This window comes from Pristiophorus japonicus, chromosome 8 (genome assembly GCF_044704955.1).
Source record: "Pristiophorus japonicus isolate sPriJap1 chromosome 8, sPriJap1.hap1, whole genome shotgun sequence".
Classification (NCBI taxonomy): domain Eukaryota; kingdom Metazoa; phylum Chordata; class Chondrichthyes; family Pristiophoridae; genus Pristiophorus; species Pristiophorus japonicus.
Genome location: NC_091984.1, coordinates 174,756,461 through 174,781,913, shown reverse-complemented (window position 1 = coordinate 174,781,913; position 25,453 = coordinate 174,756,461). Strand labels below are relative to the sequence as shown.

Genomic DNA, 25,453 nt, shown 5'->3' with positions numbered 1-25,453 from the left:
GAAAGCGCCTTTCATGACCGAACGACGTCCCAAGGCGCTTTACAGCCAATGAAGTATTGTAAAAGTGAAGGCACTGTTGCAATGTGGGGAACGCCGCAGCCAGTTTGCACACAGCAAGATCCCACAAACGGCAATGTGATCATGACCAGATAATCTGGTTTTGTCAGTGACGTTGATGTCGGAATAAATATTGAATGAAGGTTGTAACTGCTTCGTTCCAACGTGCACCTAATTACTGGTGTTGCCCTGTGGACCTGTATGCTGCAAAATCATTTCTCGAGAGTTTACCGTCTGCCACTTCAATGGCCTTGATTATTATCTTGCCCAAAGCAAAGTCACATTTCACTCACCGGTCACTAGTTCCAGAACGGAAACTGCTGCCAGTGGTAGCGTGGCCGAGCGGTCTAAGGCGCTGGATTAAGGCTCCAGTCTCTTCGGAGGCAGTGGGTTCGAATCCCACCGCTGCCAGAATTTGTGGCGTGTAATATTTGCGCCCCTTCACCGCGAGCCATGAAGCAGTCGGCTCCCGCTGTGTTGTGATATGACTATTTTGGTGTGGAAAAGAGGTTGAGCTGAGAACGGTGCCTTCAGTTTGTTGGCAAACCGTTGAAGAGTTTGATGTTGCCACTTGTAAATTGAAGGCCAGTTCAACAGGCCTTTTGACGCTGGCTGCATTTGTGTGGGGAAAAATGTCACGTCAGAGGTGGCATTGCAACCCACGCCCCTAGAAAGGGACCGGAATTCGCCGACCTTTGGTCAGTTAAGGATTAACAGTCTTTGAGTCTGGCGCCTCACTCCACTCGGCCTTCCTGACACTATTGTGCCCTTGGCCGTAAGCATCAGTCTGAGCATTGAAAGGCCTCGGTCCACCAAGGCATCGACTCTGGCAACTTTCACATGCTAATACCTGACTTGTTTGGCTCTGGTGCCTTTTATACTGGCAAAATGTGTTAATGTCGGAAGTAAACATTGCAAGTAATTCCCTGCCTGAGGAACGGAGCAGATTTGAGCAGCCTTTGTGTGGAAGAAATCTCATTCTTTGACAGTGGTGCCCTTTTTCTGAGAACCACCACTGTCTGCAGTGGGATTGAAAGCCACAGTACGAGAAAGCAACGTGGAATTCAGCAACGCGGGAGGATAAAAATGTCATGCTTTGAGTCTGCTGCTTTTTAGTGTGGGAATGGGTTGAAAGGAGAAGTCTGATTTTAAACCCTATCCCCGAGAACAGGGTTAGAATGTGATAAGTTTAGAGAGCAAAACAAGTTGGTCTGTGGGCGGTGCGGTGCCTTTCGCTTATTGGCAAACGCCAATAGCGTTGAGGAGCTTGAGGTGACCACTTGCAAATTTAAAGCCAGTTGAGCAGGCTTTTTGACGCTGGCTGGCATTTGTCTGGATAAAAAGTTAATGTCAGAAGTGGGATTCGAACCCACGCCCCTAGAAAGGGACCAGAATACACCAACCTTTGGTAAGGTAAGGATTAACAGTCCTTGAGTCTGGCGCCTTAGACCACTCGGCCATCCTGACAATGGTCGTGCAGCAGCTGCAGGAAAATGTGCTGCAAATTCTGCACACTTACTGAGCAGCCTCACAATTCTTCCTCCTGTGCAAACACACAACGCACACATTCTTACGACAGGACTTAACAGGCAGCGCCAGTCATTAAGTTCATCATCCCTGCAATGCAACCAACATTCAAACACAGGTATTTCTCGCAACAGCTCGCATTTTGTCAGCTATCGGGTAACATTTTCTGTATTGTATTTCGAAAGCGCCTTTCATGACCGAACGACGTCCCAAGGCGCTTCACAGCCAATGAAGTATTGTAAAAGTGAAGGCACTGTTGCAATGTGGGGAACGCCGCAGCCAGTTTGCACACAGCAAGATCCCACAAACGGCAATGTGATCATGACCAGATAATCTGGTTTTGTCAGTGACGTTGATGTCGGAATAAATATTGAATGAAGGTTGTAACTGCTTCGTTCCAACGTGCACCTAATTACTGGTGTTGCCCTGTGGACCTGTATGCTGCAAAATCATTTCTCGAGAGTTTACCGTCTGCCACTTCAATGGCCTTGATTATTATCTTGCCCAAAGCAAAGTCACATTTCACTCACCGGTCACTAGTTCCAGAACGGAAACTGCTGCCAGTGGTAGCGTGGCCGAGCGGTCTAAGGCGCTGGATTAAGGCTCCAGTCTCTTCGGAGGCAGTGGGTTCGAATCCCACCGCTGCCAGAATTTGTGGCGTGTAATATTTGCGCCCCTTCACCGCGAGCCATGAAGCAGTCGGCTCCCGCTGTGTTGTGATAGCTGTGTTGTGATATGACTATTTTGGTGTGGAAAAGAGGTTGAGCTGAGAACGGTGCCTTCAGTTTGTTGGCAAACCGTTGAAGAGTTTGATGTTGCCACTTGTAAATTGAAGGCCAGTTCAACAGGCCTTTTGACGCTGGCTGCATTTGTGTGGGGAAAAATGTCACGTCAGAGGTGGCATTGCAACCCACGCCCCTAGAAAGGGACCGGAATTCGCCGACCTTTGGTCAGTTAAGGATTAACAGTCTTTGAGTCTGGCGCCTCACTCCACTCGGCCTTCCTGACACTATTGTGCCCTTGGCCGTAAGCATCAGTCTGAGCATTGAAAGGCCTCGGTCCACCAAGGCATCGACTCTGGCAACTTTCACATGCTAATACCTGACTTGTTTGGCTCTGGTGCCTTTTATACTGGCAAAATGTGTTAATGTCGGAAGTAAACATTGCAAGTAATTCCCTGCCTGAGGAACGGAGCAGATTTGAGCAGCCTTTGTGTGGAAGAAATCTCATTCTTTGACAGTGGTGCCCTTTTTCTGAGAACCATCACTGTCTGCAGTGGGATTGAAAGCCACAGTACGAGAAAGCAACGTGGAATTCAGCAACGCGGGAGGATAAAAATGTCATGCTTTGAGTCTGCTGCTTTTTAGTGTGGGAATGGGTTGAAAGGAGAAGTCTGATTTTAAACCCTATCCCCGAGAACAGGGTTAGAATGTGATAAGTTTAGAGAGCAAAACAAGTTGGTCTGTGGGCGGTGCGGTGCCTTTCGCTTATTGGCAAACGCCAATAGCGTTGAGGAGCTTGAGGTGACCACTTGCAAATTTAAAGCCAGTTGAGCAGGCTTTTTGACGCTGGCTGGCATTTGTCTGGATAAAAAGTTAATGTCAGAAGTGGGATTCGAACCCACGCCCCTAGAAAGGGACCAGAATACACCAACCTTTGGTAAGGTAAGGATTAACAGTCCTTGAGTCTGGCGCCTTAGACCACTCGGCCATCCTGACAATGGTCGTGCAGCAGCTGCAGGAAAATGTGCTGCAAATTCTGCACACTTACTGAGCAGCCTCACAATTCTTCCTCCTGTGCAAACACACAACGCACACATTCTTACGACAGGACTTAACAGGCAGCGCCAGTCATTAAGTTCATCATCCCTGCAATGCAACCAACATTCAAACACAGGTATTTCTCGCAACAGCTCGCATTTTGTCAGCTATCGGGTAACATTTTCTGTATTGTATTTCGAAAGCGCCTTTCATGACCGAACGACGTCCCAAGGCGCTTCACAGCCAATGAAGTATTGTAAAAGTGAAGGCACTGTTGCAATGTGGGGAACGCCGCAGCCAGTTTGCACACAGCAAGATCCCACAAACGGCAATGTGATCATGACCAGATAATCTGGTTTTGTCAGTGACGTTGATGTCGGAATAAATATTGAATGAAGGTTGTAACTGCTTCGTTCCAACGTGCACCTAATTACTGGTGTTGCCCTGTGGACCTGTATGCTGCAAAATCATTTCTCGAGAGTTTACCGTCTGCCACTTCAATGGCCTTGATTATTATCTTGCCCAAAGCAAAGTCACATTTCACTCACCGGTCACTAGTTCCAGAACGGAAACTGCTGCCAGTGGTAGCGTGGCCGAGCGGTCTAAGGCGCTGGATTAAGGCTCCAGTCTCTTCGGAGGCGTGGGTTCGAATCCCACCGCTGCCAGAATTTGTGGCGTGTAATATTTGCGCCCCTTCACCGCGAGCCATGAAGCAGTCGGCTCCCGCTGTGTTGTGATATGACTATTTTGGTGTGGAAAAGAGGTTGAGCTGAGAACGGTGCCTTCAGTTTGTTGCCACTTGTAAATTGAAGGCCAGTTCAACAGGCCTTTTGACGCTGGCTGCATTTGTGTGGGGAAAAATGTCACGTCAGAGGTGGGATTGCAACCCACGCCCCTAGAAAGGGACCGGAATTCGCCGACCTTTGGTCAGTTAAGGATTAACAGTCTTTGAGTCTGGCGCCTCACTCCACTCGGCCTTCCTGACACTATTGTGCCCTTGGCCGTAAGCATCAGTCTGAGCATTGAAAGGCCTCGGTCCACCAAGGCATCGACTCTGGCAACTTTCACATGCTAATACCTGACTTGTTTGGCTCTGGTGCCTTTTATACTGGCAAAATGTGTTAATGTCGGAAGTAACATTGCAAGTAATTCCCTGCCTGAGGAACGGAGCAGATTTGAGCAGCCTTTGTGTGGAAGAAATCTCATTCTTTGACAGTGGTGCCCTTTTTCTGAGAACCACCACTGTCTGCAGTGGGATTGAAAGCCACAGTACGAGAAAGCAACGTGGAATTCAGCAACGCGGGAGGATAAAAATGTCATGCTTTGAGTCTGCTGCTTTTTAGTGTGGGAATGGGTTGAAAGGAGAAGTCTGATTTTAAACCCTATCCCCGAGAACAGGGTTAGAATGTGATAAGTTTAGAGAGCAAAACAAGTTGGTCTGTGGGCGGTGCGGTGCCTTTCGCTTATTGGCAAACGCCAATAGCGTTGAGGAGCTTGAGGTGACCACTTGCAAATTTAAAGCCAGTTGAGCAGGCTTTTTGACGCTGGCTGGCATTTGTCTGGATAAAAAGTTAATGTCAGAAGTGGGATTCGAACCCACGCCCCTAGAAAGGGACCAGAATACACCAACCTTTGGTAAGGTAAGCATTAACAGTCCTTGAGTCTGGCGCCTTAGACCACTCGGCCATCCTGACAATGGTCGTGCAGCAGCTGCAGGAAAATGTGCTGCAAATTCTGCACACTTACTGAGCAGCCTCACAATTCTTCCTCCTGTGCAAACACACAACGCACACATTCTTACGACAGGACTTAACAGGCAGCGCCAGTCATTAAGTTCATCATCCCTGCAATGCAACCAACATTCAAACACAGGTATTTCTCGCAACAGCTCGCATTTTGTCAGCTATCGGGTAACATTTTCTGTATTGTATTTCGAAAGCGCCTTTCATGACCGAACGACGTCCCAAGGCGCTTCACAGCCAATGAAGTATTGTAAAAGTGAAGGCACTGTTGCAATGTGGGGAACGCCGCAGCCAGTTTGCACACAGCAAGATCCCACAAACGGCAATGTGATCATGACCAGATAATCTGGTTTTGTCAGTGACGTTGATGTCGGAATAAATATTGAATGAAGGTTGTAACTGCTTCGTTCCAACGTGCACCTAATTACTGGTGTTGCCCTGTGGACCTGTATGCTGCAAAATCATTTCTCGAGAGTTTACCGTCTGCCACTTTAATGGCCTTGATTATTATCTTGCCCAAAGCAAAGTCACATTTCACTCACCGGTCACTAGTTCCAGAACGGAAACTGCTGCCAGTGGTAGCGTGGCCGAGCGGTCGAAGGCGCTGGATTAAGGCTCCAGTCTCTTCGGAGGCGTGGGTTCGAATCCCACCGCTGCCAGAATTTGTGGCGTGTAATATTTGCGCCCCTTCACCGCGAGCCATGAAGCAGTCGGCTCCCGCTGTGTTGTGATATGACTATTTTGGTGTGGAAAAGAGGTTGAGCTGAGAACGGTGCCTTCAGTTTGTTGGCAAACCGTTGAAGAGTTTGATGTTGCCACTTGTAAATTGAAGGCCAGTTCAACAGGCCTTTTGACGCTGGCTGCATTTGTGTGGGGAAAAATGTCACGTCAGAGGTGGGATTGCAACCCACGCCCCTAGAAAGGGACCGGAATTCGCCGACCTTTGGTCAGTTAAGGATTAACAGTCTTTGAGTCTGGCGCCTCACTCCACTCGGCCTTCCTGACACTATTGTGCCCTTGGCCGTAAGCATCAGTCTGAGCATTGAAAGGCCTCGGTCCACCAAGGCATCGACTCTGGCAACTTTCACATGCTAATACCTGACTTGTTTGGCTCTGGTGCCTTTTATACTGGCAAAATGTGTTAATGTCGGAAGTAAACATTGCAAGTAATTCCCTGCCTGAGGAACGGAGCAGATTTGAGCAGCCTTTGTGTGGAAGAAATCTCATTCTTTGACAGTGGTGCCCTTTTTCTGAGAACCACCACTGTCTGCAGTGGGATTGAAAGCCACAGTACGAGAAAGCAACGTGGAATTCAGCAACGCGGGAGGATAAAAATGTCATGCTTTGAGTCTGCTGCTTTTTAGTGTGGGAATGGGTTGAAAGGAGAAGTCTGATTTTAAACCCTATCCCCGAGAACAGGGTTAGAATGTGATAAGTTTAGAGAGCAAAACAAGTTGGTCTGTGGGCGGTGCGGTGCCTTTCGCTTATTGGCAAACGCCAATAGCGTTGAGGAGCTTGAGGTGACCACTTGCAAATTTAAAGCCAGTTGAGCAGGCTTTTTGACGCTGGCTGGCATTTGTCTGGATAAAAAGTTAATGTCAGAAGTGGGATTCGAACCCACGCCCCTAGAAAGGGACCAGAATACACCAACCTTTGGTAAGGTAAGGATTAACAGTCCTTGAGTCTGGCGCCTTAGACCACTCGGCCATCCTGACAATGGTCGTGCAGCAGCTGCAGGAAAATGTGCTGCAAATTCTGCACACTTACTGAGCAGCCTCACAATTCTTCCTCCTGTGCAAACACACAACGCACACATTCTTACGACAGGACTTAACAGGCAGCGCCAGTCATTAAGTTCATCATCCCTGCAATGCAACCAACATTCAAACACAGGTATTTCTCGCAACAGCTCGCATTTTGTCAGCTATCGGGTAACATTTTCTGTATTGTATTTCGAAAGCGCCTTTCATGACCGAACGACGTCCCAAGGCGCTTCACAGCCAATGAAGTATTGTAAAAGTGAAGGCACTGTTGCAATGTGGGGAACGCCGCAGCCAGTTTGCACACAGCAAGATCCCACAAACGGCAATGTGATCATGACCAGATAATCTGGTTTTGTCAGTGACGTTGATGTCGGAATAAATATTGAATGAAGGTTGTAACTGCTTCGTTCCAACGTGCACCTAATTACTGGTGTTGCCCTGTGGACCTGTATGCTGCAAAATCATTTCTCGAGAGTTTACCGTCTGCCACTTCAATGGCCTTGATTATTATCTTGCCCAAAGCAAAGTCACATTTCACTCACCGGTCACTAGTTCCAGAACGGAAACTGCTGCCAGTGGTAGCGTGGCCGAGCGGTCTAAGGCGCTGGATTAAGGCTCCAGTCTCTTCGGAGGCAGTGGGTTCGAATCCCACCGCTGCCAGAATTTGTGGCGTGTAATATTTGCGCCCCTTCACCGCGAGCCATGAAGCAGTCGGCTCCCGCTGTGTTGTGATATGACTATTTTGGTGTGGAAAAGAGGTTGAGCTGAGAACGGTGCCTTCAGTTTGTTGCCACTTGTAAATTGAAGGCCAGTTCAACAGGCCTTTTGACGCTGGCTGCATTTGTGTGGGGAAAAATGTCACGTCAGAGGTGGGATTGCAACCCACGCCCCTAGAAAGGGACCGGAATTCGCCGACCTTTGGTCAGTTAAGGATTAACAGTCTTTGAGTCTGGCGCCTCACTCCACTCGGCCTTCCTGACACTATTGTGCCCTTGGCCGTAAGCATCAGTCTGAGCATTGAAAGGCCTCGGTCCACCAAGGCATCGACTCTGGCAACTTTCACATGCTAATACCTGACTTGTTTGGCTCTGGTGCCTTTTATACTGGCAAAATGTGTTAATGTCGGAAGTAAACATTGCAAGTAATTCCCTGCCTGAGGAACGGAGCAGATTTGAGCAGCCTTTGTGTGGAAGAAATCTCATTCTTTGACAGTGGTGCCCTTTTTCTGAGAACCACCACTGTCTGCAGTGGGATTGAAAGCCACAGTACGAGAAAGCAACGTGGAATTCAGCAACGCGGGAGGATAAAAATGTCATGCTTTGAGTCTGCTGCTTTTTAGTGTGGGAATGGGTTGAAAGGAGAAGTCTGATTTTAAACCCTATCCCCGAGAACAGGGTTAGAATGTGATAAGTTTAGAGAGCAAAACAAGTTGGTCTGTGGGCGGTGCGGTGCCTTTCGCTTATTGGCAAACGCCAATAGCGTTGAGGAGCTTGAGGTGACCACTTGCAAATTTAAAGCCAGTTGAGCAGGCTTTTTGACGCTGGCTGGCATTTGTCTGGATAAAAAGTTAATGTCAGAAGTGGGATTCGAACCCACGCCCCTAGAAAGGGACCAGAATACACCAACCTTTGGTAAGGTAAGGATTAACAGTCCTTGAGTCTGGCGCCTTAGACCACTCGGCCATCCTGACAATGGTCGTGCAGCAGCACGCAGGAAAATGTGCTGCAAATTCTGCACACTTACTGAGCAGCCTCACAATTCTTCCTCCTGTGGAAACACACAACGCACACATTCTTACGACAGGACTTAACAGGCAGCGCCAGTCATTAAGTTCATCATCCCTGCAATGCAACCAACATTCAAACACAGGTATTTCTCGCAACAGCTCGCATTTTGTCAGCTATCGGGTAACATTTTCTGTATTGTATTTCGAAAGCGCCTTTCATGACCGAACGACGTCCCAAGGCGCTTTACAGCCAATGAAGTATTGTAAAAGTGAAGGCACTGTTGCAATGTGGGGAACGCCGCAGCCAGTTTGCACACAGCAAGATCCCACAAACGGCAATGTGATCATGACCAGATAATCTGGTTTTGTCAGTGACGTTGATGTCGGAATAAATATTGAATGAAGGTTGTAACTGCTTCGTTCCAACGTGCACCTAATTACTGGTGTTGCCCTGTGGACCTGTATGCTGCAAAATCATTTCTCGAGAGTTTACCGTCTGCCACTTCAATGGCCTTGATTATTATCTTGCCCAAAGCAAAGTCACATTTCACTCACCGGTCACTAGTTCCAGAACGGAAATTGCTGCCAGTGGTAGCGTGGCCGAGCGGTCTAAGGCGCTGGATTAAGGCTCCAGTCTCTTCGGAGGCAGTGGGTTCGAATCCCACCGCTGCCAGAATTTGTGGCGTGTAATATTTGCGCCCCTTCACCGCGAGCCATGAAGCAGTCGGCTCCCGCTGTGTTGTGATATGACTATTTTGGTGTGGAAAAGAGGTTGAGCTGAGAACGGTGCCTTCAGTTTGTTGGCAAACCGTTGAAGAGTTTGATGTTGCCACTTGTAAATTGAAGGCCAGTTCAACAGGCCTTTTGACGCTGGCTGCATTTGTGTGGGGAAAAATGTCACGTCAGAGGTGGCATTGCAACCCACGCCCCTAGAAAGGGACCGGAATTCGCCGACCTTTGGTCAGTTAAGGATTAACAGTCTTTGAGTCTGGCGCCTCACTCCACTCGGCCTTCCTGACACTATTGTGCCCTTGGCCGTAAGCATCAGTCTGAGCATTGAAAGGCCTCGGTCCACCAAGGCATCGACTCTGGCAACTTTCACATGCTAATACCTGACTTGTTTGGCTCTGGTGCCTTTTATACTGGCAAAATGTGTTAATGTCGGAAGTAAACATTGCAAGTAATTCCCTGCCTGAGGAACGGAGCAGATTTGAGCAGCCTTTGTGTGGAAGAAATCTCATTCTTTGACAGTGGTGCCCTTTTTCTGAGAACCACCACTGTCTGCAGTGGGATTGAAAGCCACAGTACGAGAAAGCAACGTGGAATTCAGCAACGCGGGAGGATAAAAATGTCATGCTTTGAGTCTGCTGCTTTTTAGTGTGGGAATGGGTTGAAAGGAGAAGTCTGATTTTAAACCCTATCCCCGAGAACAGGGTTAGAATGTGATAAGTTTAGAGAGCAAAACAAGTTGGTCTGTGGGCGGTGCGGTGCCTTTCGCTTATTGGCAAACGCCAATAGCGTTGAGGAGCTTGAGGTGACCACTTGCAAATTTAAAGCCAGTTGAGCAGGCTTTTTGACGCTGGCTGGCATTTGTCTGGATAAAAAGTTAATGTCAGAAGTGGGATTCGAACCCACGCCCCTAGAAAGGGACCAGAATACACCAACCTTTGGTAAGGTAAGGATTAACAGTCCTTGAGTCTGGCGCCTTAGACCACTCGGCCATCCTGACAATGGTCGTGCAGCAGCTGCAGGAAAATGTGCTGCAAATTCTGCACACTTACTGAGCAGCCTCACAATTCTTCCTCCTGTGCAAACACACAACGCACACATTCTTACGACAGGACTTAACAGGCAGCGCCAGTCATTAAGTTCATCATCCCTGCAATGCAACCAACATTCAAACACAGGTATTTCTCGCAACAGCTCGCATTTTGTCAGCTATCGGGTAACATTTTCTGTATTGTATTTCGAAAGCGCCTTTCATGACCGAACGACGTCCCAAGGCGCTTCACAGCCAATGAAGTATTGTAAAAGTGAAGGCACTGTTGCAATGTGGGGAACGCCGCAGCCAGTTTGCACACAGCAAGATCCCACAAACGGCAATGTGATCATGACCAGATAATCTGGTTTTGTCAGTGACGTTGATGTCGGAATAAATATTGAATGAAGGTTGTAACTGCTTCGTTCCAACGTGCACCTAATTACTGGTGTTGCCCTGTGGACCTGTATGCTGCAAAATCATTTCTCGAGAGTTTACCGTCTGCCACTTCAATGGCCTTGATTATTATCTTGCCCAAAGCAAAGTCACATTTCACTCACCGGTCACTAGTTCCAGAACGGAAACTGCTGCCAGTGGTAGCGTGGCCGAGCGGTCTAAGGCGCTGGATTAAGGCTCCAGTCTCTTCGGAGGCAGTGGGTTCGAATCCCACCGCTGCCAGAATTTGTGGCGTGTAATATTTGCGCCCCTTCACCGCGAGCCATGAAGCAGTCGGCTCCCGCTGTGTTGTGATATGACTATTTTGGTGTGGAAAAGAGGTTGAGCTGAGAACGGTGCCTTCAGTTTGTTGCCACTTGTAAATTGAAGGCCAGTTCAACAGGCCTTTTGACGCTGGCTGCATTTGTGTGGGGAAAAATGTCACGTCAGAGGTGGGATTGCAACCCACGCCCCTAGAAAGGGACCGGAATTCGCCGACCTTTGGTCAGTTAAGGATTAACAGTCTTTGAGTCTGGCGCCTCACTCCACTCGGCCTTCCTGACACTATTGTGCCCTTGGCCGTAAGCATCAGTCTGAGCATTGAAAGGCCTCGGTCCACCAAGGCATCGACTCTGGCAACTTTCACATGCTAATACCTGACTTGTTTGGCTCTGGTGCCTTTTATACTGGCAAAATGTGTTAATGTCGGAAGTAAACATTGCAAGTAATTCCCTGCCTGAGGAACGGAGCAGATTTGAGCAGCCTTTGTGTGGAAGAAATCTCATTCTTTGACAGTGGTGCCCTTTTTCTGAGAACCACCACTGTCTGCAGTGGGATTGAAAGCCACAGTACGAGAAAGCAACGTGGAATTCAGCAACGCGGGAGGATAAAAATGTCATGCTTTGAGTCTGCTGCTTTTTAGTGTGGGAATGGGTTGAAAGGAGAAGTCTGATTTTAAACCCTATCCCCGAGAACAGGGTTAGAATGTGATAAGTTTAGAGAGCAAAACAAGTTGGTCTGTGGGCGGTGCGGTGCCTTTCGCTTATTGGCAAACGCCAATAGCGTTGAGGAGCTTGAGGTGACCACTTGCAAATTTAAAGCCAGTTGAGCAGGCTTTTTGACGCTGGCTGGCATTTGTCTGGATAAAAAGTTAATGTCAGAAGTGGGATTCGAATCCACGCCCCTAGAAAGGGACCAGAATACACCAACCTTTGGTAAGGTAAGGATTAACAGTCCTTGAGTCTGGCGCCTTAGACCACTCGGCCATCCTGACAATGGTCGTGCAGCAGCTGCAGGAAAATGTGCTGCAAATTCTGCACACTTACTGAGCAGCCTCACAATTCTTCCTCCTGTGCAAACACACAACGCACACATTCTTACGACAGGACTTAACAGGCAGCGCCAGTCATTAAGTTCATCATCCCTGCAATGCAACCAACATTCAAACACAGGTATTTCTCGCAACAGCTCGCATTTTGTCAGCTGTCGGGTAACATTTTCTGTATTGTATTTCGAAAGCGCCTTTCATGACCGAACGACGTCCCAAGGCGCTTTACAGCCAATGAAGTATTGTAAAAGTGAAGGCACTGTTGCAATGTGGGGAACGCCGCAGCCAGTTTGCACACAGCAAGATCCCACAAACGGCAATGTGATCATGACCAGATAATCTGGTTTTGTCAGTGACGTTGATGTCGGAATAAATATTGAATGAAGGTTGTAACTGCTTCGTTCCAACGTGCACCTAATTACTGGTGTTGCCCTGTGGACCTGTATGCTGCAAAATCATTTCTCGAGAGTTTACCGTCTGCCACTTCAATGGCCTTGATTATTATCTTGCCCAAAGCAAAGTCACATTTCACTCACCGGTCACTAGTTCCAGAACGGAAACTGCTGCCAGTGGTAGCGTGGCCGAGCGGTCTAAGGCGCTGGATTAAGGCTCCAGTCTCTTCGGAGGCAGTGGGTTCGAATCCCACCGCTGCCAGAATATGTGGCGTGTAATATTTGCGCCCCTTCACCGCGAGCCATGAAGCAGTCGGCTCCCGCTCTGTTGTGATATGACTATTTTGGTGTGGAAAAGAGGTTGAGCTGAGAACGGTGCCTTCAGTTTGTTGGCAAACCGTTGAAGAGTTTGATGTTGCCACTTGTAAATTGAAGGCCAGTTCAACAGGCCTTTTGACGCTGGCTGCATTTGTGTGGGGAAAAATGTCACGTCAGAGGTGGGATTGCAACCCACGCCCCTAGAAAGGGACCGGAATTCGCCGACCTTTGGTCAGTTAAGGATTAACAGTCTTTGAGTCTGGCGCCTCACTCCACTCGGCCTTCCTGACACTATTGTGCCCTTGGCCGTAAGCATCAGTCTGAGCATTGAAAGGCCTCGGTCCACCAAGGCATCGACTCTGGCAACTTTCACATGCTAATACCTGACTTGTTTGGCTCTGGTGCCTTTTATACTGGCAAAATGTGTTAATGTCGGAAGTAAACATTGCAAGTAATTCCCTGCCTGAGGAACGGAGCAGATTTGAGCAGCCTTTGTGTGGAAGAAATCTCATTCTTTGACAGTGGTGCCCTTTTTCTGAGAACCACCACTGTCTGCAGTGGGATTGAAAGCCACAGTACGAGAAAGCAACGTGGAATTCAGCAACGCGGGAGGATAAAAATGTCATGCTTTGAGTCTGCTGCTTTTTAGTGTGGGAATGGGTTGAAAGGAGAAGTCTGATTTTAAACCCTATCCCCGAGAACAGGGTTAGAATGTGATAAGTTTAGAGAGCAAAACAAGTTGGTCTGTGGGCGGTGCGGTGCCTTTCGCTTATTGGCAAACGCCAATAGCGTTGAGGAGCTTGAGGTGACCACTTGCAAATTTAAAGCCAGTTGAGCAGGCTTTTTGACGCTGGCTGGCATTTGTCTGGATAAAAAGTTAATGTCAGAAGTGGGATTCGAACCCACGCCCCTAGAAAGGGACCAGAATACACCAACCTTTGGTAAGGTAAGGATTAACAGTCCTTGAGTCTGGCGCCTTAGACCACTCGGCCATCCTGACAATGGTCGTGCAGCAGCACGCAGGAAAATGTGCTGCAAATTCTGCACACTTACTGAGCAGCCTCACAATTCTTCCTCCTGTGCAAACACACAACGCACACATTCTTACGACAGGACTTAACAGGCAGCGCCAGTCATTAAGTTCATCATCCCTGCAATGCAACCAACATTCAAACACAGGTATTTCTCGCAACAGCTCGCATTTTGTCAGCTATCGGGTAACATTTTCTGTATTGTATTTCGAAAGCGCCTTTCATGACCGAACGACGTCCCAAGGCGCTTCACAGCCAATGAAGTATTGTAAAAGTGAAGGCACTGTTGCAATGTGGGGAACGCCGCAGCCAGTTTGCACACAGCAAGATCCCACAAACGGCAATGTGATCATGACCAGATAATCTGGTTTTGTCAGTGACGTTGATGTCGGAATAAATATTGAATGAAGGTTGTAACTGCTTCGTTCCAACGTGCACCTAATTACTGGTGTTGCCCTGTGGACCTGTATGCTGCAAAATCATTTCTCGAGAGTTTACCGTCTGCCACTTCAATGGCCTTGATTATTATCTTGCCCAAAGCAAAGTCACATTTCACTCACCGGTCACTAGTTCCAGAACGGAAACTGCTGCCAGTGGTAGCGTGGCCGAGCGGTCTAAGGCGCTGGATTAAGGCTCCAGTCTCTTCGGAGGCAGTGGGTTCGAATCCCACCGCTGCCAGAATTTGTGGCGTGTAATATTTGCGCCCCTTCACCGTGAGCCATGAAGCAGTCGGCTCCCGCTGTGTTGTGATATGACTATTTTGGTGTGGAAAAGAGGTTGAGCTGAGAACGGTGCCTTCAGTTTGTTGCCACTTGTAAATTGAAGGCCAGTTCAACAGGCCTTTTGACGCTGGCTGCATTTGTGTGGGGAAAAATGTCACGTCAGAGGTGGGATTGCAACCCACGCCCCTAGAAAGGGACCGGAATTCGCCGACCTTTGGTCAGTTAAGGATTAACAGTCTTTGAGTCTGGCGCCTCACTCCACTCGGCCTTCCTGACACTATTGTGCCCTTGGCCGTAAGCATCAGTCTGAGCATTGAAAGGCCTCGGTCCACCAAGGCATCGACTCTGGCAACTTTCACATGCTAATACCTGACTTGTTTGGCTCTGGTGCCTTTTATACTGGCAAAATGTGTTAATGTCGGAAGTAAACATTGCAAGTAATTCCCTGCCTGAGGAACGGAGCAGATTTGAGCAGCCTTTGTGTGGAAGAAATCTCATTCTTTGACAGTGGTGCCCTTTTTCTGAGAACCACCACTGTCTGCAGTGGGATTGAAAGCCACAGTACGAGAAAGCAACGTGGAATTCAGCAACGCGGGAGGATAAAAATGTCATGCTTTGAGTCTGCTGCTTTTTAGTGTGGGAATGGGTTGAAAGGAGAAGTCTGATTTTAAACCCTATCCCCGAGAACAGGGTTAGAATGTGATAAGTTTAGAGAGCAAAACAAGTTGGTCTGTGGGCGGTGCGGTGCCTTTCGCTTATTGGCAAACGCCAATAGCGTTGAGGAGCTTGAGGTGACCACTTGCAAATTTAAAGCCAGTTGAGCAGGCTTTTTGACGCTGGCTGGCATTTGTCTGGATAAAAAGTTAATGTCAGAAGTGGGATTCGAACCCACGCCCCTAGAAAGGGACCAGAATACACCAACCTTTGGTAAGGTAAGGATTAACAGTCCTTGAGTCTGGCGCCTTAGACCACTCGGCCATCCTGACGATGGTCGTGCAGCAGCTGCAGGAAAATGTGCTGCAAATTCTGCACACTTACTGAGCAGCCTCACAATTCTTCCTCCTGTGCAAACACACAACGCACACATTCTTACGACAGGACTTAACAGGCAGCGCCAGTCATTAAGTTCATCATCCCTGCAATGCAACCAACATTCAAACACAGGTATTTCTCGCAACAGCTCGCATTTTGTCAGCTATCGGGTAACATTTTCTGTATTGTATTTCGAAAGCGCCTTTCATGACCGAACGACGTCCCAAGGCGCTTCACAGCCAATGAAGTATTGTAAAAGTGAAGGCACTGTTGCAATGTGGGGAACGCCGCAGCCAGTTTGCACACAGCAAGATCCCACAAACGGCAATGTGATCATGACCAGATAATCTGGTTTTGTCAGTGACGTTGATGTCGGAATAAATATTGAATGAAGGTTGTAACTGCTTCGTTCCAACGTGCACCTAATTACTGGTGTTGCCCTGTGGACCTGTATGCTGCAAAATCATTTCTCGAGAGTTTACCGTCTGCCACTTCAATGGCCTTGATTATTATCTTGCCCAAAGCAAAGTCACATTTCACTCACCGGTCACTAGTTCCAGAACGGAAACTGCTGCCAGTGGTAGCGTGGCCGAGCGGTCTAAGGCGCTGGATTAAGGCTCCAGTCTCTTCGGAGGCAGTGGGTTCGAATCCCACCGCTGCCAGAATTTGTGGCGTGTAATATTTGCGCCCCTTCACCGTGAGCCATGAAGCAGTCGGCTCCCGCTGTGTTGTGATATGACTATTTTGGTGTGGAAAAGAGGTTGAGCTGAGAACGGTGCCTTCAGTTTGTTGCCACTTGTAAATTGAAGGCCAGTTCAACAGGCCTTTTGACGCTGGCTGCATTTGTGTGGGGAAAAATGTCACGTCAGAGGTGGGATTGCAACCCACGCCCCTAGAAAGGGACCGGAATTCGCCGACCTTTGGTCAGTTAAGGATTAACAGTCTTTGAGTCTGGCGCCTCACTCCACTCGGCCTTCCTGACACTATTGTGCCCTTGGCCGTAAGCATCAGTCTGAGCATTGAAAGGCCTCGGTCCACCAAGGCATCGACTCTGGCAACTTTCACATGCTAATACCTGACTTGTTTGGCTCTGGTGCCTTTTATACTGGCAAAATGTGTTAATGTCGGAAGTAAACATTGCAAGTAATTCCCTGCCTGAGGAACGGAGCAGATTTGAGCAGCCTTTGTGTGGAAGAAATCTCATTCTTTGACAGTGGTGCCCTTTTTCTGAGAACCACCACTGTCTGCAGTGGGATTGAAAGCCACAGTACGAGAAAGCAACGTGGAATTCAGCAACGCGGGAGGATAAAAATGTCATGCTTTGAGTCTGCTGCTTTTTAGTGTGGGAATGGGTTGAAAGGAGAAGTCTGATTTTAAACCCTATCCCCGAGAACAGGGTTAGAATGTGATAAGTTTAGAGAGCAAAACAAGTTGGTCTGTGGGCGGTGCGGTGCCTTTCGCTTATTGGCAAACGCCAATAGCGTTGAGGAGCTTGAGGTGACCACTTGCAAATTTAAAGCCAGTTGAGCAGGCTTTTTGACGCTGGCTGGCATTTGTCTGGATAAAAAGTTAATGTCAGAAGTGGGATTCGAACCCACGCCCCTAGAAAGGGACCAGAATACACCAACCTTTGGTAAGGTAAGGATTAACAGTCCTTGAGTCTGGCGCCTTAGACCACTCGGCCATCCTGACGATGGTCGTGCAGCAGCTGCAGGAAAATGTGCTGCAAATTCTGCACACTTACTGAGCAGCCTCACAATTCTTCCTCCTGTGCAAACACACAACGCACACATTCTTACGACAGGACTTAACAGGCAGCGCCAGTCATTAAGTTCATCATCCCTGCAATGCAACCAACATTCAAACACAGGTATTTCTCGCAACAGCTCGCATTTTGTCAGCTATCGGGTAACATTTTCTGTATTGTATTTCGAAAGCGCCTTTCATGACCGAACGACGTCCCAAGGCGCTTCACAGCCAATGAAGTATTGTAAAAGTGAAGGCACTGTTGCAATGTGGGGAACGCCGCAGCCAGTTTGCACACAGCAAGATCCCACAAACGGCAATGTGATCATGACCAGATAATCTGGTTTTGTCAGTGACGTTGATGTCGGAATAAATATTGAATGAAGGTTGTAACTGCTTCGTTCCAACGTGCACCTAATTACTGGTGTTGCCCTGTGGACCTGTATGCTGCAAAATCATTTCTCGAGAGTTTACCGTCTGCCACTTCAATGGCCTTGATTATTATCTTGCCCAAAGCAAAGTCACATTTCACTCACCGGTCACTAGTTCCAGAACGGAAACTGCTGCCAGTGGTAGCGTGGCCGAGCGGTCTAAGGCGCTGGATTAAGGCTCCAGTCTCTTCGGAGGCGTGGGTTCGAATCCCACCGCTGCCAGAATTTGTGGCGTGTAATATTTGCGCCCCTTCACCGCGAGCCATGAAGCAGTCGGCTCCCGCTGTGTTGTGATATGACTATTTTGGTGTGGAAAAGAGGTTGAGCTGAGAACGGTGCCTTCAGTTTGTTGCCACTTGTAAATTGAAGGCCAGTTCAACAGGCCTTTTGACGCTGGCTGCATTTGTGTGGGGAAAAATGTCACGTCAGAGGTGGGATTGCAACCCACGCCCCTAGAAAGGGACCGGAATTCGCCGACCTTTGGTCAGTTAAGGATTAACAGTCTTTGAGTCTGGCGCCTCACTCCACTCGGCCTTCCTGACACTATTGTGCCCTTGGCCGTAAGCATCAGTCTGAGCATTGAAAGGCCTCGGTCCACCAAGGCATCGACTCTGGCAACTTTCACATGCTAATACCTGACTTGTTTGGCTCTGGTGCCTTTTATACTGGCAAAATGTGTTAATGTCGGAAGTAAACATTGCAAGTAATTCCCTGCCTGAGGAACGGAGCAGATTTGAGCAGCCTTTGTGTGGAAGAAATCTCATTCTTTGACAGTGGTGCCCTTTTTCTGAGAACCACCACTGTCTGCAGTGGGATTGAAAGCCACAGTACGAGAAAGCAACGTGGAATTCAGCAACGCGGGAGGATAAAAATGTCATGCTTTGAGTCTGCTGCTTTTTAGTGTGGGAATGGGTTGAAAGGAGAAGTCTGATTTTAAACCCTATCCCCGAGAACAGGGTTAGAATGTGATAAGTTTAGAGAGCAAAACAAGTTGGTCTGTGGGCGGTGCGGTGCCTTTCGCTTATTGGCAAACGCCAATAGCGTTGAGGAGCTTGAGGTGACCACTTGCAAATTTAAAGCCAGTTGAGCAGGCTTTTTGACGCTGGCTGGCATTTGTCTGGATAAAAAGTTAATGTCAGAAGTGGGATTCGAACCCACGCCCCTAGAAAGGGACCAGAATACACCAACCTTTGGTAAGGTAAGGATTAACAGTCCTTGAGTCTGGCGCCTTAGACCACTCGGCCATCCTGACAATGGTCGTGCAGCAGCTGCAGGAAAATGTGCTGCAAATTCTGCACACTTACTGAGCAGCCTCACAATTCTTCCTCCTGTGCAAACACACAACGCACACATTCTTACGACAGGACTTAACAGGCAGCGCCAGTCATTAAGTTCATCATCCCTGCAATGCAACCAACATTCAAACACAGGTATTTCTCGCAACAGCTCGCATTTTGTCAGCTATCGGATAACATTTTCTGTATTGTATTTCGAAAGCGCCTTTCATGACCGAACGACGTCCCAAGGCGCTTCACAGCCAATGAAGTATTGTAAAAGTGAAGGCACTGTTGCAATGTGGGGAACGCCGCAGCCAGTTTGCACACAGCAAGATCCCACAAACGGCAATGTGATCATGACCAGATAATCTGGTTTTGTCAGTGACGTTGATGTCGGAATAAATATTGAATGAAGGTTGTAACTGCTTCGTTCCAACGTGCACCTAATTACTGGTGTTGCCCTGTGGACCTGTATGCTGCAAAATCATTTCTCGAGAGTTTACCGTCTGCCACTTCAATGGCCTTGATTATTATCTTGCCCAAAGCAAAGTCACATTTCACTCACCGGTCACTAGTTCCAGAACGGAAACTGCTGCCAGTGGTAGCGTGGCCGAGCGGTCTAAGGCGCTGGATTAAGGCTCCAGTCTCTTCGGAGGCGTGGGTTCGAATCCCACCGCTGCCAGAATTTGTGGCGTGTAATATTTGCGCCCCTTCACCGCGAGCCATGAAGCAGTCGGCTCCCGCTGTGTTGTGATATGACTATTTTGGTGTGGAAAAGAGGTTGAGCTGAGAACGGTGCCTTCAGTTTGTTGCCACTTGTAAATTGAAGGCCAGTTCAACAGGCCTTTTGACGCTGGCTGCATTTGTGTGGGGAAAAATGTCACGTCAGAGGTGGGATTGCAACCCACGCCCCTAGAAAGGGACCGGAATTCGCCGACCTTTGGTCAGTTAAGGATTAACAGTCTTTGAGTCTGGCGCCTCACTCCACTCGGCCTTCCTGACACTATTGTGCCCTTGGCCGTAAGCATCAGTCTGAGCATTGAAAGGCCTCGGTCCACCAAGGCATCGACTCTGGCAACTTTCACATGCTAATACCTGACTTGTTTGGCTCTGGTGCCTTTTATACTGGCAAAATGTGTTAATGTCGGAAGTAAACATTGCAAGTAATTCCCTGCCTGAGGAACGGAGCAGATTTGAGCAGCCTTTGTGTGGAAGAAATCTCATTCTTTGACAGTGGTGCCCTTTTTCTGAGAACCACCACTGTCTGCAGTGGGATTGAAAGCCACAGTACGAGAAAGCAACGTGGAATTCAGCAACGCGGGAGGATAAAAATGTCATGCTTTGAGTCTGCTGCTTTTTAGTGTGGGAATGGGTTGAAAGGAGAAGTCTGATTTTAAACCCTATCCCCGAGAACAGGGTTAGAATGTGATAAGTTTAGAGAGCAAAACAAGTTGGTCTGTGGGCGGTGCGGTGCCTTTCGCTTATTGGCAAACGCCAATAGCGTTGAGGAGCTTGAGGTGACCACTTGCAAATTTAAAGCCAGTTGAGCAGGCTTTTTGACGCTGGCTGGCATTTGTCTGGATAAAAAGTTAATGTCAGAAGTGGGATTCGAACCCACGCCCCTAGAAAGGGACCAGAATACACCAACCTTTGGTAAGGTAAGGATTAACAGTCCTTGAGTCTGGCGCCTTAGACCACTCGGCCATCCTGACAATGGTCGTGCAGCAGCTGCAGGAAAATGTGCTGCAAATTCTGCACACTTACTGAGCAGCCTCACAATTCTTCCTCCTGTGCAAACACACAACGCACACATTCTTACGACAGGACTTAACAGGCAGCGCCAGTCATTAAGTTCATCATCCCTGCAATGCAACCAACATTCAAACACAGGTATTTCTCGCAACAGCTCGCATTTTGTCAGCTATCGGGTAACATTTTCTGTATTGTATTTCGAAAGCGCCTTTCATGACCGAACGACGTCCCAAGGCGCTTTACAGCCAATGAAGTATTGTAAAAGTGAAGGCACTGTTGCAATGTGGGGAACGCCGCAGCCAGTTTGCACACAGCAAGATCCCACAAACGGCAATGTGATCATGACCAGATAATCTGGTTTTGTCAGTGACGTTGATGTCGGAATAAATATTGAATGAAGGTTGTAACTGCTTCGTTCCAACGTGCACCTAATTACTGGTGTTGCCCTGTGGACCTGTATGCTGCAAAATCATTTCTCGAGAGTTTACCGTCTGCCACTTCAATGGCCTTGATTATTATCTTGCCCAAAGCAAAGTCACATTTCACTCACCGGTCACTAGTTCCAGAACGGAAACTGCTGCCAGTGGTAGCGTGGCCGAGCGGTCTAAGGCGCTGGATTAAGGCTCCAGTCTCTTCGGAGGCAGTGGGTTCGAATCCCACCGCTGCCAGAATTTGTGGCGTGTAATATTTGCGCCCCTTCACCGCGAGCCATGAAGCAGTCGGCTCCCGCTGTGTTGTGATATGACTATTTTGGTGTGGAAAAGAGGTTGAGCTGAGAACGGTGCCTTCAGTTTGTTGGCAAACCGTTGAAGAGTTTGATGTTGCCACTTGTAAATTGAAGGCCAGTTCAACAGGCCTTTTGACGCTGGCTGCATTTGTGTGGGGAAAAATGTCACGTCAGAGGTGGGATTGCAACCCACGCCCCTAGAAAGGGACCGGAATTCGCCGACCTTTGGTCAGTTAAGGATTAACAGTCTTTGAGTCTGGCGCCTCACTCCACTCGGCCTTCCTGACACTATTGTGCCCTTGGCCGTAAGCATCAGTCTGAGCATTGAAAGGCCTCGGTCCACCAAGGCATCGACTCTGGCAACTTTCACATGCTAATACCTGACTTGTTTGGCTCTGGTGCCTTTTATACTGGCAAAATGTGTTAATGTCGGAAGTAAACATTGCAAGTAATTCCCTGCCTGAGGAACGGAGCAGATTTGAGCAGCCTTTGTGTGGAAGAAATCTCATTCTTTGACAGTGGTGCCCTTTTTCTGAGAACCACCACTGTCTGCAGTGGGATTGAAAGCCACAGTACGAGAAAGCAACGTGGAATTCAGCAACGCGGGAGGATAAAAATGTCATGCTTTGAGTCTGCTGCTTTTTAGTGTGGGAATGGGTTGAAAGGAGAAGTCTGATTTTAAACCCTATCCCCGAGAACAGGGTTAGAATGTGATAAGTTTAGAGAGCAAAACAAGTTGGTCTGTGGGCGGTGCGGTGCCTTTCGCTTATTGGCAAACGCCAATAGCGTTGAGGAGCTTGAGGTGACCACTTGCAAATTTAAAGCCAGTTGAGCAGGCTTTTTGACGCTGGCTGGCATTTGTCTGGATAAAAAGTTAATGTCAGAAGTGGGATTCGAACCCACGCCCCTAGAAAGGGACCAGAATACACCAACCTTTGGTAAGGTAAGGATTAACAGTCCTTGAGTCTGGCGCCTTAGACCACTCGGCCATCCTGACAATGGTCGTGCAGCAGCACGCAGGAAAATGTGCTGCAAATTCTGCACACTTACTGAGCAGCCTCACAATTCTTCCTCCTGTGCAAACACACAACGCACACATTCTTACGACAGGACTTAACAGGCAGCGCCAGTCATTAAGTTCATCATCCCTGCAATGCAACCAACATTCAAACACAGGTATTTCTCGCAACAGCTCGCATTTTGTCAGCTATCGGGTAACATTTTCTGTATTGTATTTCGAAAGCGCCTTTCATGACCGAACGACGTCCCAAGGCGCTTTACAGCCAATGAAGTATTGTAAAAGTGAAGGCACTGTTGCAATGTGGGGAACGCCGCAGCCAGTTTGCACACAGCAAGATCCCACAAACGGCAATGTGATCATGACCAGATAATCTGGTTTTGTCAGTGACGTTGATGTCGGAATAAATATTGAATGAAGGTTGTAACTGCTTCGTTCCAACGTGCACCTAATTACTGGTGTTGCCCTGTGGACCTGTATGCTGCAAAATCATTTCTCGAGAGTTTACCGTCTGCCACTTCAATGGCCTTGATTATTATCTTGCCCAAAGCAAAGTCACATTTCACTCACCGGTCACTAGTTCCAGAACGGAAACTGCTGCCAGTGGTAGCGTGGCCGAGCGGTCTAAGGCGCTGGATTAAGGCTCCAGTCTCTTCGGAGGCAGTGGGTTCGAATCCCACCGCTGCCAGAATTTGTGGCGTGTAATATTTGCGCCCCTTCACCGCGAGCCATGAAGCAGTCGGCTCCCGCTGTGTTGTGATATGACTATTTTGGTGTGGAAAAGAGGTTGAGCTGAGAACGGTGCCTTCAGTTTGTTGGCAAACCGTTGAAGAGTTTGATGTTGCCACTTGTAAATTGAAGGCCAGTTCAACAGGCCTTTTGACGCTGGCTGCATTTGTGTGGGGAAAAATGTCACGTCAGAGGTGGGATTGCAACCCACGCCCCTAGAAAGGGACCGGAATTCGCCGACCTTTGGTCAGTTAAGGATTAACAGTCTTTGAGTCTGGCGCCTCACTCCACTCGGCCTTCCTGACACTATTGTGCCCTTGGTCGTAAGCATCAGTCTGAGCATTGAAAGGCCTCGGTCCACCAAGGCATCGACTCTGGCAACTTTCACATGCTAATACCTGACTTGTTTGGCTCTGGTGCCTTTTATACTGGCAAAATGTGTTAATGTCGGAAGTAAACATTGCAAGTAATTCCCTGCCTGAGGAACGGAGCAGATTTGAGCAGCCTTTGTGTGGAAGAAATCTCATTCTTTGACAGTGGTGCCCTTTTTCTGAGAACCACCACTGTCTGCAGTGGGATTGAAAGCCACAGTACGAGAAAGCAACGTGGAATTCAGCAACGCGGGAGGATAAAAATGTCATGCTTTGAGTCTGCTGCTTTTTAGTGTGGGAATGGGTTGAAAGGAGAAGTCTGATTTTAAACCCTATCCCCGAGAACAGGGTTAGAATGTGATAAGTTTAGAGAGCAAAACAAGTTGGTCTGTGGGCGGTGCGGTGCCTTTCGCTTATTGGCAAACGCCAATAGCGTTGAGGAGCTTGAGGTGACCACTTGCAAATTTAAAGCCAGTTGAGCAGGCTTTTTGACGCTGGCTGGCATTTGTCTGGATAAAAAGTTAATGTCAGAAGTGGGATTCGAACCCACGCCCCTAGAAAGGGACCAGAATACACCAACCTTTGGTAAGGTAAGGATTAACAGTCCTTGAGTCTGGCGCCTTAGACCACTCGGCCATCCTGACAATGGTCGTGCAGCAGCTGCAGGAAAATGTGCTGCAAATTCTGCACACTTACTGAGCAGCCTCACAATTCTTCCTCCTGTGCAAACACACAACGCACACATTCTTACGACAGGACTTAACAGGCAGCGCCAGTCATTAAGTTCATCATCCCTGCAATGCAACCAACATTCAAACACAGGTATTTCTCGCAACAGCTCGCATTTTGTCAGCTATCGGGTAACATTTTCTGTATTGTATTTCGAAAGCGCCTTTCATGACCGAACGACGTCCCAAGGCGCTTCACAGCCAATGAAGTATTGTAAAAGTGAAGGCACTGTTGCAATGTGGGGAACGCCGCAGCCAGTTTGCACACAGCAAGATCCCACAAACGGCAATGTGATCATGACCAGATAATCTGGTTTTGTCAGTGACGTTGATGTCGGAATAAATATTGAATGAAGGTTGTAACTGCTTCGTTCCAACGTGCACCTAATTACTGGTGTTGCCCTGTGGACCTGTATGCTGCAAAATCATTTCTCGAGAGTTTACCGTCTGCCACTTCAATGGCCTTGATTATTATCTTGCCCAAAGCAAAGTCACATTTCACTCACCGGTCACTAGTTCCAGAACGGAAACTGCTGCCAGTGGTAGCGTGGCCGAGCGGTCTAAGGCGCTGGATTAAGGCTCCAGTCTCTTCGGAGGCAGTGGGTTCGAATCCCACCGCTGCCAGAATTTGTGGCGTGTAATATTTGCGCCCCTTCACCGCGAGCCATGAAGCAGTCGGCTCCCGCTGTGTTGTGATATGACTATTTTGGTGTGGAAAAGAGGTTGAGCTGAGAACGGTGCCTTCAGTTTGTTGGCAAACCGTTGAAGAGTTTGATGTTGCCACTTGTAAATTGAAGGCCAGTTCAACAGGCCTTTTGACGCTGGCTGCATTTGTGTGGGGAAAAATGTCACGTCAGAGGTGGGATTGCAACCCACGCCCCTAGAAAGGGACCGGAATTCGCCGACCTTTGGTCAGTTAAGGATTAACAGTCTTTGAGTCTGGCGCCTCACTCCACTCGGCCTTCCTGACACTATTGTGCCCTTGGCCGTAAGCATCAGTCTGAGCATTGAAAGGCCTCGGTCCACCAAGGCATCGACTCTGGCAACTTTCACATGCTAATACCTGACTTGTTTGGCTCTGGT

At 48.3% G+C, this 25,453-nt stretch overlaps 29 non-coding genes across 29 annotated transcripts; 15 read left to right on the top strand and 14 right to left on the bottom strand.

The window, feature by feature from the left end:
• The first annotated feature begins 385 nt into the window (after nt 1–385).
• On the top strand, nt 386–468 carry trnal-aag (transfer RNA leucine (anticodon AAG)). Its single transcript has one exon. It is a non-coding gene; the product is annotated as a tRNA-Leu (tRNA).
• Nucleotides 469–1,405: 937 nt separating this feature from the next.
• Nucleotides 1,406–1,524, bottom strand: trnal-caa (transfer RNA leucine (anticodon CAA)). Its single transcript has 2 exons — nt 1,487–1,524; nt 1,406–1,451 (listed from the first exon to the last, which is right to left on the bottom strand). It is a non-coding gene; the product is annotated as a tRNA-Leu (tRNA).
• A 625-nt stretch (nt 1,525–2,149) lies between these two features.
• On the top strand, nt 2,150–2,232 carry trnal-aag (transfer RNA leucine (anticodon AAG)). Its single transcript has one exon. It is a non-coding gene; the product is annotated as a tRNA-Leu (tRNA).
• Nucleotides 2,233–3,183: 951 nt separating this feature from the next.
• trnal-caa (transfer RNA leucine (anticodon CAA)) lies at nt 3,184–3,302 on the bottom strand. Its single transcript has 2 exons — nt 3,265–3,302; nt 3,184–3,229 (listed from the first exon to the last, which is right to left on the bottom strand). It is a non-coding gene; the product is annotated as a tRNA-Leu (tRNA).
• A 625-nt stretch (nt 3,303–3,927) lies between these two features.
• On the top strand, nt 3,928–4,009 carry trnal-aag (transfer RNA leucine (anticodon AAG)). Its single transcript has one exon. It is a non-coding gene; the product is annotated as a tRNA-Leu (tRNA).
• Nucleotides 4,010–4,919: 910 nt separating this feature from the next.
• Nucleotides 4,920–5,038, bottom strand: trnal-caa (transfer RNA leucine (anticodon CAA)). Its single transcript has 2 exons — nt 5,001–5,038; nt 4,920–4,965 (listed from the first exon to the last, which is right to left on the bottom strand). It is a non-coding gene; the product is annotated as a tRNA-Leu (tRNA).
• A 625-nt stretch (nt 5,039–5,663) lies between these two features.
• trnal-aag (transfer RNA leucine (anticodon AAG)) lies at nt 5,664–5,745 on the top strand. Its single transcript has one exon. It is a non-coding gene; the product is annotated as a tRNA-Leu (tRNA).
• Nucleotides 5,746–6,682: 937 nt separating this feature from the next.
• Nucleotides 6,683–6,801, bottom strand: trnal-caa (transfer RNA leucine (anticodon CAA)). The gene is made up of 2 exons: nt 6,764–6,801; nt 6,683–6,728 (listed from the first exon to the last, which is right to left on the bottom strand). It is a non-coding gene; the product is annotated as a tRNA-Leu (tRNA).
• A 625-nt stretch (nt 6,802–7,426) lies between these two features.
• On the top strand, nt 7,427–7,509 carry trnal-aag (transfer RNA leucine (anticodon AAG)). Its single transcript has one exon. It is a non-coding gene; the product is annotated as a tRNA-Leu (tRNA).
• Nucleotides 7,510–8,420: 911 nt separating this feature from the next.
• trnal-caa (transfer RNA leucine (anticodon CAA)) lies at nt 8,421–8,539 on the bottom strand. Its single transcript has 2 exons — nt 8,502–8,539; nt 8,421–8,466 (listed from the first exon to the last, which is right to left on the bottom strand). It is a non-coding gene; the product is annotated as a tRNA-Leu (tRNA).
• Nucleotides 8,540–9,165: 626 nt separating this feature from the next.
• Nucleotides 9,166–9,248, top strand: trnal-aag (transfer RNA leucine (anticodon AAG)). The gene has a single exon. It is a non-coding gene; the product is annotated as a tRNA-Leu (tRNA).
• A 937-nt stretch (nt 9,249–10,185) lies between these two features.
• On the bottom strand, nt 10,186–10,304 carry trnal-caa (transfer RNA leucine (anticodon CAA)). Its single transcript has 2 exons — nt 10,267–10,304; nt 10,186–10,231 (listed from the first exon to the last, which is right to left on the bottom strand). It is a non-coding gene; the product is annotated as a tRNA-Leu (tRNA).
• A 625-nt stretch (nt 10,305–10,929) lies between these two features.
• On the top strand, nt 10,930–11,012 carry trnal-aag (transfer RNA leucine (anticodon AAG)). Its single transcript has one exon. It is a non-coding gene; the product is annotated as a tRNA-Leu (tRNA).
• Nucleotides 11,013–11,923: 911 nt separating this feature from the next.
• Nucleotides 11,924–12,042, bottom strand: trnal-caa (transfer RNA leucine (anticodon CAA)). Its single transcript has 2 exons — nt 12,005–12,042; nt 11,924–11,969 (listed from the first exon to the last, which is right to left on the bottom strand). It is a non-coding gene; the product is annotated as a tRNA-Leu (tRNA).
• Nucleotides 12,043–12,667: 625 nt separating this feature from the next.
• Nucleotides 12,668–12,750, top strand: trnal-aag (transfer RNA leucine (anticodon AAG)). The gene has a single exon. It is a non-coding gene; the product is annotated as a tRNA-Leu (tRNA).
• Nucleotides 12,751–13,687: 937 nt separating this feature from the next.
• trnal-caa (transfer RNA leucine (anticodon CAA)) lies at nt 13,688–13,806 on the bottom strand. Its single transcript has 2 exons — nt 13,769–13,806; nt 13,688–13,733 (listed from the first exon to the last, which is right to left on the bottom strand). It is a non-coding gene; the product is annotated as a tRNA-Leu (tRNA).
• A 626-nt stretch (nt 13,807–14,432) lies between these two features.
• trnal-aag (transfer RNA leucine (anticodon AAG)) lies at nt 14,433–14,515 on the top strand. Its single transcript has one exon. It is a non-coding gene; the product is annotated as a tRNA-Leu (tRNA).
• Nucleotides 14,516–15,426: 911 nt separating this feature from the next.
• trnal-caa (transfer RNA leucine (anticodon CAA)) lies at nt 15,427–15,545 on the bottom strand. The gene is made up of 2 exons: nt 15,508–15,545; nt 15,427–15,472 (listed from the first exon to the last, which is right to left on the bottom strand). It is a non-coding gene; the product is annotated as a tRNA-Leu (tRNA).
• A 625-nt stretch (nt 15,546–16,170) lies between these two features.
• trnal-aag (transfer RNA leucine (anticodon AAG)) lies at nt 16,171–16,253 on the top strand. The gene has a single exon. It is a non-coding gene; the product is annotated as a tRNA-Leu (tRNA).
• A 911-nt stretch (nt 16,254–17,164) lies between these two features.
• On the bottom strand, nt 17,165–17,283 carry trnal-caa (transfer RNA leucine (anticodon CAA)). The gene is made up of 2 exons: nt 17,246–17,283; nt 17,165–17,210 (listed from the first exon to the last, which is right to left on the bottom strand). It is a non-coding gene; the product is annotated as a tRNA-Leu (tRNA).
• Nucleotides 17,284–17,908: 625 nt separating this feature from the next.
• On the top strand, nt 17,909–17,990 carry trnal-aag (transfer RNA leucine (anticodon AAG)). Its single transcript has one exon. It is a non-coding gene; the product is annotated as a tRNA-Leu (tRNA).
• A 911-nt stretch (nt 17,991–18,901) lies between these two features.
• trnal-caa (transfer RNA leucine (anticodon CAA)) lies at nt 18,902–19,020 on the bottom strand. The gene is made up of 2 exons: nt 18,983–19,020; nt 18,902–18,947 (listed from the first exon to the last, which is right to left on the bottom strand). It is a non-coding gene; the product is annotated as a tRNA-Leu (tRNA).
• Nucleotides 19,021–19,645: 625 nt separating this feature from the next.
• trnal-aag (transfer RNA leucine (anticodon AAG)) lies at nt 19,646–19,727 on the top strand. The gene has a single exon. It is a non-coding gene; the product is annotated as a tRNA-Leu (tRNA).
• A 911-nt stretch (nt 19,728–20,638) lies between these two features.
• trnal-caa (transfer RNA leucine (anticodon CAA)) lies at nt 20,639–20,757 on the bottom strand. The gene is made up of 2 exons: nt 20,720–20,757; nt 20,639–20,684 (listed from the first exon to the last, which is right to left on the bottom strand). It is a non-coding gene; the product is annotated as a tRNA-Leu (tRNA).
• Nucleotides 20,758–21,382: 625 nt separating this feature from the next.
• trnal-aag (transfer RNA leucine (anticodon AAG)) lies at nt 21,383–21,465 on the top strand. The gene has a single exon. It is a non-coding gene; the product is annotated as a tRNA-Leu (tRNA).
• A 937-nt stretch (nt 21,466–22,402) lies between these two features.
• On the bottom strand, nt 22,403–22,521 carry trnal-caa (transfer RNA leucine (anticodon CAA)). Its single transcript has 2 exons — nt 22,484–22,521; nt 22,403–22,448 (listed from the first exon to the last, which is right to left on the bottom strand). It is a non-coding gene; the product is annotated as a tRNA-Leu (tRNA).
• A 626-nt stretch (nt 22,522–23,147) lies between these two features.
• trnal-aag (transfer RNA leucine (anticodon AAG)) lies at nt 23,148–23,230 on the top strand. Its single transcript has one exon. It is a non-coding gene; the product is annotated as a tRNA-Leu (tRNA).
• A 937-nt stretch (nt 23,231–24,167) lies between these two features.
• trnal-caa (transfer RNA leucine (anticodon CAA)) lies at nt 24,168–24,286 on the bottom strand. The gene is made up of 2 exons: nt 24,249–24,286; nt 24,168–24,213 (listed from the first exon to the last, which is right to left on the bottom strand). It is a non-coding gene; the product is annotated as a tRNA-Leu (tRNA).
• Nucleotides 24,287–24,911: 625 nt separating this feature from the next.
• On the top strand, nt 24,912–24,994 carry trnal-aag (transfer RNA leucine (anticodon AAG)). Its single transcript has one exon. It is a non-coding gene; the product is annotated as a tRNA-Leu (tRNA).
• The last annotated feature ends 459 nt before the right edge of the window (nt 24,995–25,453 follow it).